Below are 17,289 nucleotides of genomic sequence, written 5' to 3'. Positions count from 1 at the left end.
GCAATACGTGACTATACACTTCCTCCTTCAACCCGGAAGGAGGAAGTGTTTGTAGTCACGTGACCGCAGCGTGGACCGCATCGTGGGAGGCGCAGAGGGACGGACAAAGAAGACGTCAGAGAGGTAAGTTTGACCCTCCCCCCCCCCCCCCCGCCCAGGCCACACAGCTGATTGTAATTAGCAGGGTGAAATCCGGATAGCTACTATCCGGGTTTCACCCGAATTCGGTATTGAGCATCCCTGATCAGAAGTACTTTTGGTTATTAGGTAGCCAGAGGTAGCTAGAGGTTCCCCCCAAGTAGTCGGTAGCTAGAGGAACTTCAGTATTAAGTAGCTAGATGTACCCTGACTGAAGAGAGATCTCATCAGTGGAATGCAGAGAGCTGGGTGAGTAGCCTCTCATTTAGGCTACTTGCACACCAAGACGTTGCGTTAGGTGCCACGTTAAGGTCGCATAACGTGCACTTAACACAACGTATGGTGCTGCAAGTGAGGACGGTAGAGTGAACCGCGTTAGGCGGCTCGATTCCTATAATGTCTCCCAGAGTGGCGCTGATTGGCCAGCGGGACCACGTGATGCGGAGCGAGACACTCCGCATCACGTGGTCCCGCCGGCCAATCAGCTGCCGCCAGTGCAGTGAATATTAAGTAGCCATGTGCGCGGCTACTGTAGCTGGCTCTCCCCGCCTCCTCTCTGCCCCCCACTGAGCATGTGCAAACAGTCTAACGCGGCTATAGCCGCTCTAACGCCGTAGCATGCTGCACTTTCCGGAGAACGTGCAGCGTTACATGTAACGCAACGTGGGCTGTGTGAACAGCCCACTTGTATTACATTGCTGTGCGTTGGGGGAGCGTTACAGGCGCACTAATGTGCGCCTGTAACGTCTTAGTGTGTAAGCAGCCTTACACGCTCATCAGGACTCTGCAAAGGGAAGGAGGGAGATAGCCGCTCGGGGAGGGAAGTGAGTCACCTTTCCATCATCGCGCGCCTGTAGGCAGGTGCCTACAGTGCCTTATGGTAAATCTGGCCCTGATCATGCAGTGTCCGGGGGAGAAAAAAAATCATACAGAAAAATCATACGGAAAAACACAGGTGTTTTGCGAATAGACAACGGCTATACAGTGGCTGGCTAGTGTAATGGTTAGGGCTCTGACCAGGGCTCAAATCTCGTGTTGTCCTGTTCAGTAAGCCTACCCCTATTCAGTAAGGAGTTCTTAAAGAGACTCTGAAGCGAGAATGAATCTCGCTTCAGAGTTCATAGTTAGCAGGGGCACGTGTGCCCCTGCTAAACCGCTGCAATAGCGCCGCTAAACGGGGGTCCATTCACCCCCAAACCCCCCACTGCGACACTTGGTCGCAGACTTGGTCGCTCCTGGAGGCAGGGCTAACGGCTGCAGCCCTGCCTCCAGTCGCGTCTGTCAGCCGCGCATCGCCGCCTCTGCCCCGCCCCTCTCAGTGAAGGAAGACTGAGAGGGGCGGGGGAGAGGCGGAGATACGCGCTGAGAGACGCGCGTGGGGCAGGGCTGCGGCGGTTAGCCCTGCCCCAACCAGGAAGCGCTCCCCCGCATTACGGAGGGGATTTGGGGGATCAGGGACCCCCGTTAAGCCGCGGGATAGCGGCGGTTTAGCAGGGGCACACGTGCCCCTGCTATCTATGAGGTCTGAAGCGAGATTTATTCTCGCTTCAGACTCTCTTTAAGCAAGACTCACTAACACTGTTACTGCCAATAGAGCGCACCCTAGTGGTTGCAGCTCTGGCGCTTTAAGTCCGCCAGGAGAAAAGTGCAATATAAATGTTCTGTGTCTTGTCTTGTCAAATGCAAACCCCACCTTACACTTTAAAAGGAATCTGCAACAATTAAAGAGTAAATCGATACAAAATGGCATTTGATGATTACAGTATTAAAGCAGCAGTAACAATAATAATAATAATAATAGTAAAATAAAATGATAATTGAGGTTACCTTTTCACTCAGAAGAAATAAAAATTGGTATTATTGTGAATTGGGTCCTCACTGCATCCCCCGAACGGAACGATCTTTAGTCGGACTGGAGACAACCAAATCTGGGGATGGAAGAAGGTGACACAATTAACGATTGTTACCAGAGTATGGATCCTTTCACCAGCGAGTACAGAGCACGTCATGCCAGCCCTCAATGTCCTTATTGTACCAGCAGCGATGGGAAGGATTGTATCAGCCGTTAGATATACTGACCCCCACCCCCCTTCCCTGAGAGTTATTACTTAATGGACAAAGAAAGAACAAGGGGGTGGGGTGATGTGAGGTGAGAGGACAGTGCTGCTCAATCTAAAACAATGCAAAAAAAAAGGAAAAAAAACAAGTATGTTCTTCTAAAGTTTTTTTTTTTTTTTTTTTTTAATGTGAGCTGTAGATGGACTCTGGTAGGTTGCGCCATCTTCCGACTACTTCTGTGGATCGTAGTAGTATATTTACAAAGTGGAATAGGCAGCTTACCTAACTGCAGTCCCCAAGTGGTACAAGTAGTCAGAGGCAGGGCCGGGTTTACCATAAGCCACTGTAGGCACGTGCCTACAGGCGCCTGATGAATGGCGACTCATTTCTTGCCTCCCTCCCCCCTTCCCTATGCAGAGTCCTGATTAGAGCGTAAATGAGAGGCATTGGCGAAGCTAAGGAGCTACGTGCCCTGATGCAAGTTTTGCATTGCCTCCCCCTTCCTTCCCCAAGCACTCTCTATATATAACCATTGATACGGCGCACCAAAACCTGCCAAGGACAACCACAGTGTCAGAGGTGCAAGAAGGGTGGTGGGGAAAAGCTTATGCATTATTATTGCTATGCAAAGCATCTATAGAAGTGATTATTACCAGCACAGCATCAATAAAGAGCTAATACTGTGTTTGAGGGAGGGCCCAAGGGCCCCAGTGCAGTCGTGACCTCTGCAATCCCTATTGCTACATCACTGATGAGAGATTACTTACCCAACTCTACTTACAAGATCTCTTTTCAGCTGGGAGCACCACTAGCTACTTAATACTGAGGGCACCTCTGGCTGTAGATACCAAATGCTAAGGGGCACCTGTAGCTACCTATGATGGGCAAGGGAAGTAAGGGAGAAGTAACAGCTGGTACAGCCAGCACACCTGCAGTACGGTTCAGCGAGGGTTTGTAGGTTCATTGAGGGCGGAGTCTAGGGTGCCAGGACATCTGTGCCTATAGGCTCCTGTGATGTAAATCTGGGCCGGGTCAGAGGTGAGGGTCATGGTGTCCATTTGTAGGGTTAGGCCTTTTATACACTACTAGTGGACCTAAGCCCCTTACAATAACAGACTCTAGGCCACCTTCACAACCCCCCTCCCGCCCGTCAAAGCCGCATGACACCTGTAAGCGCGCACACGGCTGCCCCCTGGCCCCATCCTCCTCCTGCTCTAAAGACCGCCCACGTGCCGCACATGTGCAGTGCACAAAACCACGGACACAGGGACAGCAGGAGGAGGACGCAGCGACACAGAGGTTTTATTAGATAGGATACGCTGTGTATACGCTGAAAAACTGATGTGTTTTCACTTTCCCTTAGCAATGCATTATGAAAAAGCTTTCCATTAAAATGCGTATAATGTGAACTGAGCCATAGGAAAACATGGACATTACCTTGAAACTCAGACGTCCTTTCAGTTACAGTATAACAGAGCAAATGCTTTAGTGCAGGGGTGTCAAACTCAAATACAAAGTGGGCCGAAATTGTACACTAGGACCAAGTCGCAGGCCGACTTCAATGTCTACTGGCCACCTTCCTCCCTTATAAAGTTACCAGGGCTCTAGGCCTGCTGTCAAGAATGCGTAACACTGTACCGGCCATGGGCAGGAGCGAGAAATTACAGGGAGCGCGAGTGGCCAGAGCATGCGCTGCTTCTTTGTCCTCTGTGCGACTGGCTGCAGTCAGAGCCACATACACGTGGCAGGGAGCGCGAGTGGCCAGAGCATGCGCTGCTTCTTTGTCCTCTGTGCGACTGGCTGCAGTCGGAGCCACAAACAGGTGACAGGGAGCGCGAGTGGCCAGAGCATGCGCTGCTTCTTTGTCCTCTGTGCGACTGGCTGCAGTCGGAGCCACAAACAGGTGGCAGGGCAGTGCAATGGAGAAAAGCCCATCCAAAACAGAGAACAGGTAAGTAGCAAACATCCTATCAAGACCCACTTTGGATGTTCTGTTGCAATTAGAGCGGACCTGAACTAAAAACTTCCTCTCTGCTCTAAAAGATACGCAACAACATAACCCCCAGTCACCCATACCATAAAGATTTTATAAGAAAAATATGTTGGTTTTTTAACACAAACCACTCTGGTCCTTTCTATTCTGGTTCATTTTCCTTCATGTTAACGTGTGAAAATAAGAAATACAGTACAATTTTCTCTGAACTATACTCCTTATGTAGATGACTGTGTAATTGATGGTATGTTAGACTCCTTGTTCTCCCTTTTTCTCTAGTAGGCTCGGATACCATCAGCCTTCTCGTTTTTGAAGCAGTTTTCAATTAAGGACATGGACTTTTATTCTAGCACCTGGCCTAATTTCTTTCAATTTCATCTACGCTTTTCCTATTTGTAATCGCCAAGTCTACTTATTATATGTTATTTTGCATACTACTTTGTACTAACGGTCTGTACCGATATTCTTAAAGCTGAAATAAAAAAAATACTGTTACAAAAAAAAAAAAAAAAAAAAGAAATACAGTACAATTTATTGATTTAAATCATGGGAATAAAGTCAAACACATTTTCAGTAGCATACCTCCCAACTTTTTGAGATGAGAAAAAGGGACACTTAAGCCACACCCCTGCCACACCCGTGATCACGCCCCCATCACACCTCTAGTCACTCATATCAAAGATTTCATAAGAAAAATATGTTGTTTTATAATTCAAACTACACTGGTCCTTTCTATCCTGGTTCATTTTCCTTCATATTAACATTTTAAAATTAGTAATATATCAATTTTAAGGATGGGAATAAAGTTTAGAGTCAAACATTTTTTAGTAGAGAAATATATATATTTACATGGAAAGAGGCACAATTGGGAGCTATGCAGTAGAAAATTACCTATATTTACACAGATCTGTACAGGAGTCCTAAAAGAGGGACAAATGAGGGAGAAAGATGGACAAAGGAAACAGGACATTTGGGAGCTGTGAGGTACAAATATAACAGTAATAAGGACAGGCCTGTTTTGATTCTTATTTGCAATCAGCAGATTATCTATTTCATGTTTTCAGCGTCTCAGGGAGGTAACAGGAAGTCGGTGACTCTGTATCCCGACTTTGCCTTCCTCAGTGTATGCGACAATTGCTATTGGTTCCCCTTAGGGGCCTGCAGGCCGTAGCAGTCCTCTCTGCAGTATCACCTGTGGGGACATACCCTGAACAGTTATCTTGCTTCCAGAGTCTGGATCTAAAACAAGGAATAGGACCGGTTGCTATGGGCAACAAGCACAAATACTTCCCACATGAGGCCTCGTGGTGCAGTTTTACGCCACAGCTGTGATATGGATGACAGACCGATCCTGTCATCAATATCACATGACTAGAGGTGTTCACAGTACACCAATGGAAGCAGCTTCCTGAGGCAGGAAGAGGCGGGGCTTTTTATGACTTCGACTAGGATAACAATTGGCAAAAATCGTTGGCGTTTCCTGCAAAACCAAAATGCCCACAATGCTTCCCAATGCACAGTCGCAGTGCACTGGGAGCATTATGCGGTTTTCCGCAGCTTTTTATTGCACAACACGCAATTTCTTATTACCAACAATTAGCTGTTCTCAGCTTGCTGTCAGCCAAGAGAGAAGATTCAGATGCAGGAAAACGCTGAAGTTTTCATGCGGTTGCAAGTGACCCCACCCTAAGGGCCCATTTACACTAATCAGTTGGTGTGCGTGAGGTCCCTTGTACACTTAATCAGTTGCTCTCAGTTATAACTGAAAGAAAACTGATTTTCAAAGTAATGCCCATGTTTTCCTATGGCACTGTTCACACTTCATGCGTTTTAACTGAAATCTTCTTCCCAATTCACTGCTATAGAAAAAACGTGTACCAACGCACACTAACGCATAACAACCGATTAAGTGTAAATGGGGCCTTAGTGTGCGTTAGTACGCGCTTTTTTCCATAGCAGTGCATTGTGAAAAAGATTTCAGTTAAAACGCGTTAACTGTGAAACATGCCATAGGAAAACATGGGCGTTACTTTGAAAATCAGTTTTCTTTCAGTTATAACTGAGAGCAACTGATTAAGTGTAAAAGGGGCCTTAGGGCCTGCACACACTGCTGCGCTTGTGCTGCGCTTTTGAAATCGCATGCGATTTTTAATCGCAAGGTCTTTTGAAAAATCATGAAAAGCGTGAAGTCCTGTACACACTGGTGCGATGCGTATTTTTCTATTCTTATCGAGGCTTTGCAATTTTAAAAGCGCAGCAGACTGTACAGGCCCTAAGGCCCGAGTCTAAAAGGCTCCTCCCCCACATGCGGGTTTGAAGAAGAGTTTTTGGTAACACACAGTGATGCAATCTGAGGGACATCTAAGTGCATACACTGCACTGTTATGTCTCCTTATAAGCGGAATCACAACACATGATTGCCGCCAAAAATATTCAAACGCATTGTGAATCCCATTACAATGGATGGTAATCACAACCCTATTGGGGAGAATTACATAGCAACACAAGTGACCGTGCATTGCAACTTCCACCTGCGCTGCCCTCTGCACGAATGTGGGGGAAGGGACCTTAGTCCACACACATAGGACAAAGTGTCAACTTGTGTAGCACTGAAGTCAGACATGGAGCAATCATACATAATGTTCTCACAGGGCTGCTTTACTTCGCAGGATTGGGGCATAGAGTCACTTATAATTTCCATTACTGCATAGGGCCCAACAGTCCCGATTTGGGCGTGACAATCCCGGATCCCGCCCCCTTCTTACTGGGTCCCATTTTTTAAAACGTGCTGCAACTGCTGTCTGCACTTGGTAGGTGCAGTAGGGATGATCAGTGAGATGCAGATACGTCCGAATTATTCAAATTTTTATGCAAATATATGCAGTTTGAAAATGGACCAATCAATTTAAACCCGGGTTTAAATTGATTGGTTCATTTTCAGGCTAAGAGCACACTTAGCAGAAACGCTAGCGTTGCGGAAAACGCTGCGTTTTTGCCGCTAATGGAAGTCTATGGACCACAGGGAAAAAAAACGCATATCAAAAACTCATATGCGTTTTCAATGCATGCGTTTTCAAAAACGCTGGTTTTCTTGCATAATCTGAAAAAACGCTTAAAAAAACGCACATAATGAAAGTCAATGGAAACGCAATGGAATGCATTTTCCTATGCATTTTTGAAAAAAAAAGTTGCAAAATGCATGCAAAACGCTTGAAAAACGCATCTGCGGTACAAAAACGCTAACGCAAACGCAGCAAAGATGCACAAAAAAACGCACATAACATAAAATGAAACATGACATAAAACGCAGCCTTTCATGTTATGTTATGTGTGCACCGACCCTTAAGCTGCATATATGTGCATAAAAGTTTGCATAAATTTTAATGAACTCTGAAGAATTTGCATATATGTGATCGGGAGATACTCACCAATCAGAGGGCTGCAGGAGAGACACAGAGCCAAGTCTGCAGCCACTCTCACTGCTTCCTGTGTCCATGGGGCTCTGCACAGTATAGTTTTTAATTAGCCAATCAGAGCCAGGACAGCAGGTGGCAGCAGTGAGCGTATGGCTGTAGGAAGCTGCGCAGTGATGAGCTGAGGCTGGAGGGAGGCCAGGAATGGTGAGAGAGGGGAGGATGTGAGCAGGGAGTGGGGAGGCTGGAGAGAAAGCAGAGAGGGGTAGGTGATAGCACTATCACCCACTACATATATGGGCCATAAACTTTCTCAGCTGGCTGCTTCAGGCAAAAAGTTTAGAAACCGGCAGAAATCAGACTTCACCCCTAACGAAGCCACCTGAAACCAGCGAAACGCGTTGTGTCACATAATGTACCATCACTAAACGAACATGTAAAATACGAAAAAATAAAATAAGTTGCTTAACTGCATATGGAGCATATTTTTAGGTTTACAATATAAGTACAATTTCTCTTTGAAGCGCCTGGGAATTGTTTGCAGTGCCAGTTCCAAGCCAAAAAAAGAACAAAAAAAACATAAAATAAACAATAACAAAGCGAGGAATTGGTGAAGATGGAACTAATTACCACTTTATAAATATTCAACATTCTAAACCTGAGAAAAAGTTTATGGAGCTATTTACGCCATTATCTGGACATCTGTCGTGGGTTGAGGTTAATGGAAGACATCGCTGGACGGATGGATGAGGAAATTCTAGAGAAACTGGGGGGGGGGGTCATGCTGAAAAAAAGTTTGGGTCCAAAGTTGGGGAGAAAGTTTTGTTTCCATGGAACGGCTGCAGCCTGAGCAGAGCTGGAGGAAGCGGAGGATTCTGGGAAGTGCAACGCCGTAAAGATAAGATGGAGGAAGAGATTGTGGCGTTATGGGCCCAGAGCGAGGAAGGCGGATGTGGATATATTGTAGAACATTTTTGGAGTGACAATAATAGCATGTTGATGTTTTTTTCCCGGTCTTCCCAAGAATACATTTTTTTATCCAGTCCACGTGTGGAAATGAAAGTGTTTGTGGCTATACAAGGAATGGATTAACCAAAACACTAAAACCGCATGCCTAATATTGTAGGTCTCCCTTGTGCCACCACAAGGCCCCGCCCTCCCAGTGATGTTTAGCAATGCTGTTTAGCAATGCGGAATTCTCCTCCTAGAGTATTCTAAAAGACCAGGTACTTTTTCTACTGGCTTCGTAACAATAAGTAGACAGAAAATGTCAGAAAGAAAATCAAGGTGGGGGAAAAAGTTTACAATGGGCAAACACTGACTAAATAATTTATAAAGGAATATTGTAAAAACCAGTAAAACAATTATACTTAAAATATACTTATTTTCAGTACAGTTCCCTTTGAACTGCCATTAGTCAAATCAGCTAACGAATGGACCAGCTTCCTTGAGATTTGGGAATAGCGCTGCTCGGGAGAGTGGCTGAGCCAAATTCTTCAGTTTACTGATGTCATTAAAAGGAACCCGAAGTGAGAGATATAGGGAGGCTGCCATATTTATTACCTTCTAAACCATACCAGTGTATTCAAAAGAGAGAGGTAAAGATTCCAGGAGCAGCTCACCATCACTTTAAAAAATACCATTTAATCCAACATCATTAAAAAATTGTAACAGCTATACACACTGTTTAAAAAATATACTTATCAGGCACAAGAGTGAAAATAGAGGTGCAGAGGATGAGTCGACGGCCGTTTCGCCCCCACTTTCGCCGTCGACTCATCCTCTGCACCTCTATTTTCACTCTTGTGCCTGATAAGTATATTTTTTAAACAGTGTGTATAGCTGTTACAATTTTTTAATGATGTTGGATTAAATGGTATTTTTTAAAGTGATGGTGAGCTGCTCCTGGAATCTTTACCTCTCTCTTTTGAATACAATGAATGATCTATGCAATTATATCTGGTTGATGCACCACCAGTGTTGAAGTTGTTACAGTGGATTTTTATCGTGTGCACTCGCCACGCTCTGCTCTTACCTAAAGGAATAAACCATACCAGTTGCCTGGCTGTCATGCTGATCTATTTGGCTGCAGTAGTGTCTGAATCATACACCTAAATCAAGCATGCAGCTACCATCTAATCTGCATGCTTGTTCAGGGAATATGGCTAAGTATGAGGCCTGGAACCCACTGAAAACCGCAAACGCAAAACGCAACCGCTAGCGTTTTGTCTGAGCGGTTTGCAAGCGGATTCATGCGCGTTTTGGGTTGTGTTTTGCAACATTGTATTTTTTTCCCCAGCGGGTGCCTAGCGTTTTGCGTTTTGCGTTTTTATCCTGATTGGTCCTGTGAATTATTTTTCATTTTGTTACAGTGTGCTGAACCGCAAAACGCTAGCAAAACCGCTCAGTTTAGGTTTTGCTGAGCGTTTCCGCTAGCGGTTCAATACTTTACATTGAAGCGCTAACGCTCCCAAAATGCTGCAGGTCCTGCGTTTGCGTTTCTGAGAAACGCAAACGCTCCTGTGGAAGTTGCCCCATCCATTAACATTAGCCCAGCGTTTTGGCAAACTGCTAGCGTATCGCAGTGCTGCCAAAACGCTGCCAAAAGCGCTCCTGTGGGTTCCAGCCCTTAGAGGCAGAGGATCAGCTTGGCAATGTGCATGGTTTAAAAGGAAATACATTACAGTATGTCAACCTTCACCTCAGGTTCCCTTTAAATCACTTTCAGGCCTGGGACCCACTAGGAATTGCTGCAGCGTTGTGTGCAGCAATTCCTAGGCCGATTGTGTTCCCTGGCGATTTGATTAGCATTTCCTATTTCTTCTTTTTAAATAAACTTTATTATACTTACCAGGTGTCCCGATGCCTGGCTCCCGTTTGTAATCCCGCCCCCTAACGGAAGAGGTCATCGGTGCTTCTGCAGGATCAATCAGAGAAGCGCCTGTGACCCCCTTTGACAGAGGGCAGGGTTACGGATGGAAGCTGGAGATCTAAACGCTCGGCCCCAAATTGCTGCAAAATCACTTTAAAAATCGATATTGTAGCGCTTCTATACATTGCATTGAGCGCAAACATGCCCAACAAATGCTGCATTTCCTGTGAATGCGATTAACTATAATAGCAATCCCCAGCAATTGTCAGTTATCCAGTAATGCTGCCAAAACCGCTTTAGTTGGTCCCAGCCCTTAGGGCTGGAACCCACAGGAGCGCTTTTGGCAGCGTTTTGGCAGCACTGCGATACGCTAGCAGTTTGCCAAAACGCTGGGCTAATGTTAATGGATGGGGCAACTTCCACAGGAGCGTTTGCGTTTCTCAGAAACGCAAACGCAGGACATGCAGCATTTTGGGAGCATTAGCGCTTCAATGTAAAGTATTGAAACGCTAGCAGAAACGCTCAGCAAAACCTAAACTGAGCGGTTTTGCTAGCGTTTTGCGGTTCAGCACACTGTAACAAAATGAAAAATAATTCACAGGACCAATCAGGATAAAAACGCAAAACGCAAAACGCTAGGCACCCGCTGGGGAAAAAAATACACTGTTGCAAAACGCGACCGAAAACTCGCATGAATCAGCTTGCAAACCGCTCAGGCAAAACGCTAGCGGTTGCGTTTAGCGTTTGCGGTTTGCAGTGGGTTCCAGGCCTTAGGGTCCGTTCTCACTTGAGCGGGAAACCCACTCAAGACAAACCGCTAGCGGTTTTCAAAAAGCGATAGCACATGTAACACTATGGCAGCGTTCTCACTGTCGCGTTTGCGGTTAGCGTTAACCGCAAACGTGTTACATGCAGCGGTTTGCTGCATCGCTCCGAAAACTCTGCAGTGTCCAGTTGCATTATTGCGGAAAAATCACTCCCGCAAAACGCCGGCAGTAGACGGACCCTTACTGTATCTGGTCAGGTCAGTCACTCCCTGTTACAGAGCAGCAGGCTGTGATTTTCTCGGACTCTTCTGTATCCCATCCCCTTGCAGTGGTCATGCTACTGTTCCTGCTGTTAAATCCTTAAGCTGAGCTGCTCAGTTTGAATGTTTTAAAACAAGTTAAAGCTGCAGAAGAAACATAATACTGAGGCGTTATTGCATTATCAGAGGCGGTGTTGGGATCCGAGCAGTCAGAGGCGGTGTTGGGATCCGAGCAGTCAGAGGCAGTGTTGGGATCCGAGCAGTCAGAGGCGGTGTTGGGATCCGAGCAGTCAGAGGCGGTGTTGGGATCCGAGCAGTCAGAGGCGGTGTTGGGATCCGAGCAGTCAGAGGCGGTGTTGGGATCCGAGCAGTCAGAGGCGGTGTTGGGATCCGAGCAGTCAGAGGCGGTGTTGGGATCCGAGCAGTCAGAGGCGGTGTTGGGATCCGAGCAGTCAGAGGCGGTGTTGGGATCCGAGCAGTCAGAGGCGGTGTTGGGATCCGAGCAGTCAGAGGCGGTGTTGGGATCCGAGCAGTCAGAGGCGGTGTTGGGATCCGAGCAGTCAGAGGCGGTGTTGGGATCCGAGCAGTCAGAGGCGGTGGTGGGATCCGAGCAGTCAGAGGCGGTGGTGGGATCCGAGCAGTCAGAGGCGGTGGTGGGATCCGAGCAGTCAGAGGCGGTGGTGGGATCCGAGCAGTCAGAGGCGGTGGTGGGATCCGAGCAGTCAGAGGCGGTGGTGGGATCCGAGCAGTCAGAGGCGGTGGTGGGATCCGAGCAGTCAGAGGCGGTGGTGGGATCCGAGCAGTCAGAGGCGGTGGTGGGATCCGAGCAGTCAGAGGCGGTGGTGGGATCCGAGCAGTCAGAGGCGGTGGTGGGATCCGAGCAGTCAGAGGCGGTGGTGGGATCCGAGCAGTCAGAGGCGGTGGTGGGATCCGAGCAGTCAGAGGCGGTGGTGGGATCCGAGCTGTCAGAGGCGGTGTTGGGATCCGAGCAGTCAGAGGCGGTGTTGGGATCCGAGCAGTCAGAGGCGGTGTTGGGATCCGAGCAGTCAGAGGCGGTGTTGGGATCCGAGCAGTCAGAGGCGGTGTTGGGATCCGAGCAGTCAGAGGCGGTGTTGGGATCCGAGCAGTCAGAGGCGGTGTTGGGATCCGAGCTCTCAGAGGCGGTGTTGGGATCCGAGCAGTCAGAGGCGGTGTTGGGATCTGAGCAGTCAGAGGCGGTGTTGGGATCTGAGCAGTCAGAGGCGGTGTTGGGATCTGAGCTGTCAGAGGCAGTGGTGGGATCTGAGCTGTCAGAGGCAGTGGTGGGATCTGAGCTGTCAGAGGCAGTGGTGGGATCTGAGCTGTCAGAGGCAGTGTTGGGATCTGAGCTATCAGAGGCAGTGTGGGATCTGAGCTGTCAGAGGCAGTGTTGGGATCTGAGCTGTCAGAGGCAGTGTTGGGATCTGAGCTGTCAGAGGCAGTGTTGGGATCTGAGCTGTCAGAGGCAGTGTTGGGATCTGAGCTGTCAGAGGCGGTGTGGGGATCTGAGCTGTCAGAGGCAGTGTTGGGATCTGAGCTCTCAGAGGTGGTGTTGGGATCTGAGCTGTCAGAGGCGGTGGAGGGATCTGTGCCCGCAGGAGAGTTTATATAATGTCTCTCACAAGAGTCCCATTAAGCAGCAGGGCAGCCGTTCCCCTGGATGTGTCCTATTAGCTCCCGCCTCCAGCGTTTCCTGGTCATCTGCTGCTCATAAGCTAACGTGACAGCCAGAGAGACACACCCAGGGGAAGCATGACACACGCTTCTCAGAGATTAAACTACAAACTGCCTTTCAAATACTGAACAGCCCAGGAAAATCCAGCTCTGCATTCCGTGAACATGGGTTAAGTGTACCTGTAGTGAAAAAAAGTGCCCCAAATGGGTACATCCGGGTCATCCACAAGGCAAATAAGGCAGTTGCCTAGGGCCTGTAGAGAGACTAAGGGCCCAGTTGATGCTAGTCCCCAACAAATCTTGCCAAAATAAACAAACAAATGACCAGGTCGCCATCAGAGGTGGGTAAAAAGTTTTTACTTGCCCCATTTCACCTTAAAGAGAACCCGAGGTGGATCTTCGGGGGGCAGATGGGACACAGAGCCAGGGTCCCCTGCCTAATGACATGGCTCTGTGTCCCCCACCGCCGCACTATAGTCTCCCCAAGTTTAGCGACAAGATTTGTCGCTAACTTGGAGGTAAACACAGGGGAGAGGAATTCCCTGTTTAAAATGCCCGCCAGGGGCGTTCCTGCAGGGTTTCCAGAGCTGCCACTGGGCAGCTCTCTCTCCCTGGCCACGCCTCCTGCTGCTCCCCCGCCTCCCTGCACGCTATGAGAAACAACACAGTGTCTCCGTGGAGAATCGTGACCCAGAGGTCAGGTAAGTGAAAGTGGCGGGCCGAGGCATAGGCTGGAGAGGCTCCAGCCTCAGGGCGCAGTGTAGGAGGGGGCGAACAATTCATGCAGCTGTCATTCCTAATTGTGTTTGAAGCAGAAAGAAATAAGAAAAGGAGATACATGGAAGTGACTACAAGCCAGATAACTAGAGATTAAGGTTTTGGTGGCCCTGGGGTGCCTCTTAGTCTAATAGCAATCAGTGTGTGACGGCTGGGGTGGAGGGATGGAGGGGCGCACTTTGGTGTCTCAGCCTTTGGTGCTGGAGGACCTTGTCCCGGCTCTGAGCGGCCCATTTCGGCCCACAGGAGTGGCGGGGAGCTGCATTTTTTTGCGGCTACATGATCCGCTCAGCCCTGTGGATCAGGAAGCGTACATTTTTTAAATTTTTTTAGCCTACCTCGGGCTCTTTTTAACCACTCTGCGACCGCCTAAGGGCCCTTTTCCACTGAAAAATGCAACTGCAAACGTATGCGTTTTTTGTTAGCATTTTTCCCAATTTTGATGTTCATTTTTAATGTGTTTGCGTTTTCCGTTTTTCTGATTGGCAAGTGTTGTTGTGAAAATAGATACTAGTGGTTAAATCAATACAAAACGCTACACACATTTGTATGCGTTTTTAATGCGTTCCTTTACTTTACATTGAAATGCAAAATGCATCATAATCACACAGACATGAGTTTGCATTTTTTTAAAAATCGGAACGCAGCAGTGGAAAAGGCCACCCAGGATTCTTATTTTAAACAGGCTGCAGTTCAGAATCAGCAAACGCATGCGTTTTGCGTTTTTGGCAAAAACGCTGCTAGTGGAAAAGGGTCCTTTTGCAGGATGGCAGCTGCAGAGTGGCTCTCTTGTTCCTCCTGGACGCACAAGTGCATTATCTCGCTCACCGCGAGAATAGCAGGGAGCGAGCGCCAGTTCACTGAAGGAAGGGAGATGGCCGCAAACAGCTTGCCAGCCGCGATGATTTAACTGACATTCATCTGCAGATCAGATCCACCAGGATGGATTTTCAGATCTGCAGATGAATGTCAGTTAAATCATGTGTGTATGATGATCTGCAGATCTCATAGACTATCATTGCAATTTGCAGGAATGGATTTTTGGCAGGAACAGATCTTTTGCAGCTACTGATCTTTTGTGTCTGTACAGCATCTGTGTGTGCAGCATCTTGCAAAGATTTCTGTCTGATGGGGAGTTCAGCTCCATAGAAAAGACTCGGTAGAGTATGGCTCTTATACTACAGGAAGGGTGGTAAGATTGGTCTGTGATCTTTCATTTTCCAAAGACTATGGTCTGATGTCTGTATGTGGCCTAAGTGCCTCAACCTTCGAGCAAGAAGAAGAAGTACTTTGCATGAGAAAATTTATGCGTGATCAAACACCAAGTTTAAGGCCTCTTTTCCACGGACTGTTGACCTGTGTGCGCAGCAAGCAGTTACCAGGCAGCAGCAAGCAGTTACCAGGCAGCAGCAAGCAGTTACCAGGCAGTAGTGAGCAGTTGTAAGAGTTTGAGAGGCATTTTACTGCCTATCAACTGTCCGTGGAAAAGAGGCCTACCCTAGCAAGTCTGGCTTTGCAAATCTGGCCTAATTGGCTATTCATGAGGCAATGCTCACGCAAATTTGCTTTTGCATTCCAAACTATATGCAGGGTCAAAAAAACAATAAGGGCCCGTTTCCACTGTTGCGACGTCATTTCGCCGGCATCCCGACGCTTGTAAAAACGCATGCGGATGCGTTTCCGCATGCGTTTTTACCCGGGTACCCGGGTTTACCAGGGTGCCAGGCGAAATTAACCATGACTCTGCCAGGGCAAAATAACATTGAAAAAGGTGCGAAATCACACGCGAATCGCGGGTAAAAACGCATGCGTTTTTCCTATTAAATACATTAGTGGCGATTCGCATGGATTCCCAACGCAGGCGATTTCTGTGGGTCCCGTCGTGCAGATTTGGCCCGCCGCCAAATCGCTCCCGCACGCCGCACATATGAAAACAGCCCCGGCCACTTCAATGTACCAAGCGAATCCGCATGTCGGTGCCGCATGCCCTGCTGCATGCCAGTGATGAGCGAAAATTTTTACAGAATTTTCGCCTAATTTCGTTTTGACAGGCAAATTTTCCATCTAATTTTTTTCGCGTTAATTTTCGCCTAATGCCAGTCATTTTCGCGTTACTTGCGTATTATTGCGGACATTTTCCGCATAAGGGCATTAGCGTCTGCATTCAGAGAAGTTTCTTGCGCATTATTGCGGACATTTTTCCGTATAAACGTCTGCATAGACTGAATTTCCATGCGGATTATTGTGGACATTTTTCTGCATAAGGGCATAAGCATCTGCATACAATGAATTTTCGAAAACGCAAATATTTCTGAAGATTTGCGTGAAAATTCGCTGAAAACTGGATTTTCGATGCGAAAATAACTTAGGTGAAAATTCGCAAGCAACACTGCTACATGCTACATTAGCACTATCCAGGAGCGCCACGGGGAGGATTCCCAATGCCCCCTTTTTATACAACCGGGGGACCTCAGGGTCCCAGGCTCTCTCACTGCCTGGGAACCACAGCAGCACCCCTGAGGGGGAGGCCGGGTGGCGCAGGCGACCCCCCCAAGTGTGGCCAGCGCCGGGGAGAGCCGTCCGCACCCACCTCCCAATATTAAAAACAGGCACTTACCTTAACGTCCATTGTGTTCTGCTACATGCGAATTAACTTGGGGGCACCACATGAGAAAGGAGTGAAGCATGGGTCACCCCGAGCTTTACAGCTCAGGGCTGGCTCACATACAACACTCCGGGGGGGGGGGGGGGGGGGTTGACAAGCGCAGACAACTCACTCCAGGGCTCACACCACCGGAGCAAGCCATCCACCACCTGCCTCCAAAGGATACAAACTGCAAAAAATGCTTTCCATGAGAAAATTAATGCGCATGTAGCAGAACGCAATGGACGTTAAGGTAAGTGCCTGTTTTTAATATTGGGAGGTGGGTGCGGACGGCTTTCCCTGGCGCTGGCCACGCTTTGGGGGGTCGGCTGCGCCACCCAGCCTCCCCCTCTGGGGTGCCGCTGTGGTTCCCAGGCAGTGAGAGAGCCTGGGACCCCGCGGTCCCCCCTGGTTGTATAAAAAGAGTGGCATTGGGAATCCTCCCCGTGGCGCTCCTGGATAGTGCTAATGTAGCATGAACTTATTCCCGCAGGGCGACCGCTTTGCAGTATTGGTTTTTTGACCCTGCATAGTTTGGCATGCAAAAGCAAATGCATATTTGCATGAGCATTGCCTCATGAATAACAAATTAGGCCAGATTTGGAAAGCCAGACTTGCTAGAGTTAAACTTGGTGTTTGAGCATGGAAAGCATTTTTTGCAGTTGTATCCTTTGG

At 48.0% G+C, this 17,289-nt stretch overlaps 1 protein-coding gene across 3 annotated transcripts in view; it reads right to left on the bottom strand.

Moving 5' to 3' along the window:
- GJC2 (gap junction protein gamma 2) overlaps window positions 1-17,289 on the bottom strand; it is a 132,861-nt gene that overhangs the window by 80,456 nt on the left and 35,116 nt on the right. For 2 of the 3 annotated variants that reach the window (XM_068235156.1, XM_068235157.1), the window contains exon 2: window positions 1,966-2,066. The gene's annotated coding sequence lies outside the window, so the exon portion shown is untranslated. Of the gene's footprint in view, window positions 1-1,965; window positions 2,067-5,395; window positions 5,460-17,289 lie in introns of those variants that run through there. The other variant, XM_068235158.1, reaches the window with a different exon arrangement.

This window comes from Hyperolius riggenbachi, chromosome 5, assembly GCF_040937935.1.
Source record: "Hyperolius riggenbachi isolate aHypRig1 chromosome 5, aHypRig1.pri, whole genome shotgun sequence".
In the NCBI taxonomy this organism is placed as follows: domain Eukaryota; kingdom Metazoa; phylum Chordata; class Amphibia; order Anura; family Hyperoliidae; genus Hyperolius; species Hyperolius riggenbachi.
This window is presented reverse-complemented; position numbering and strand designations above follow the sequence as displayed.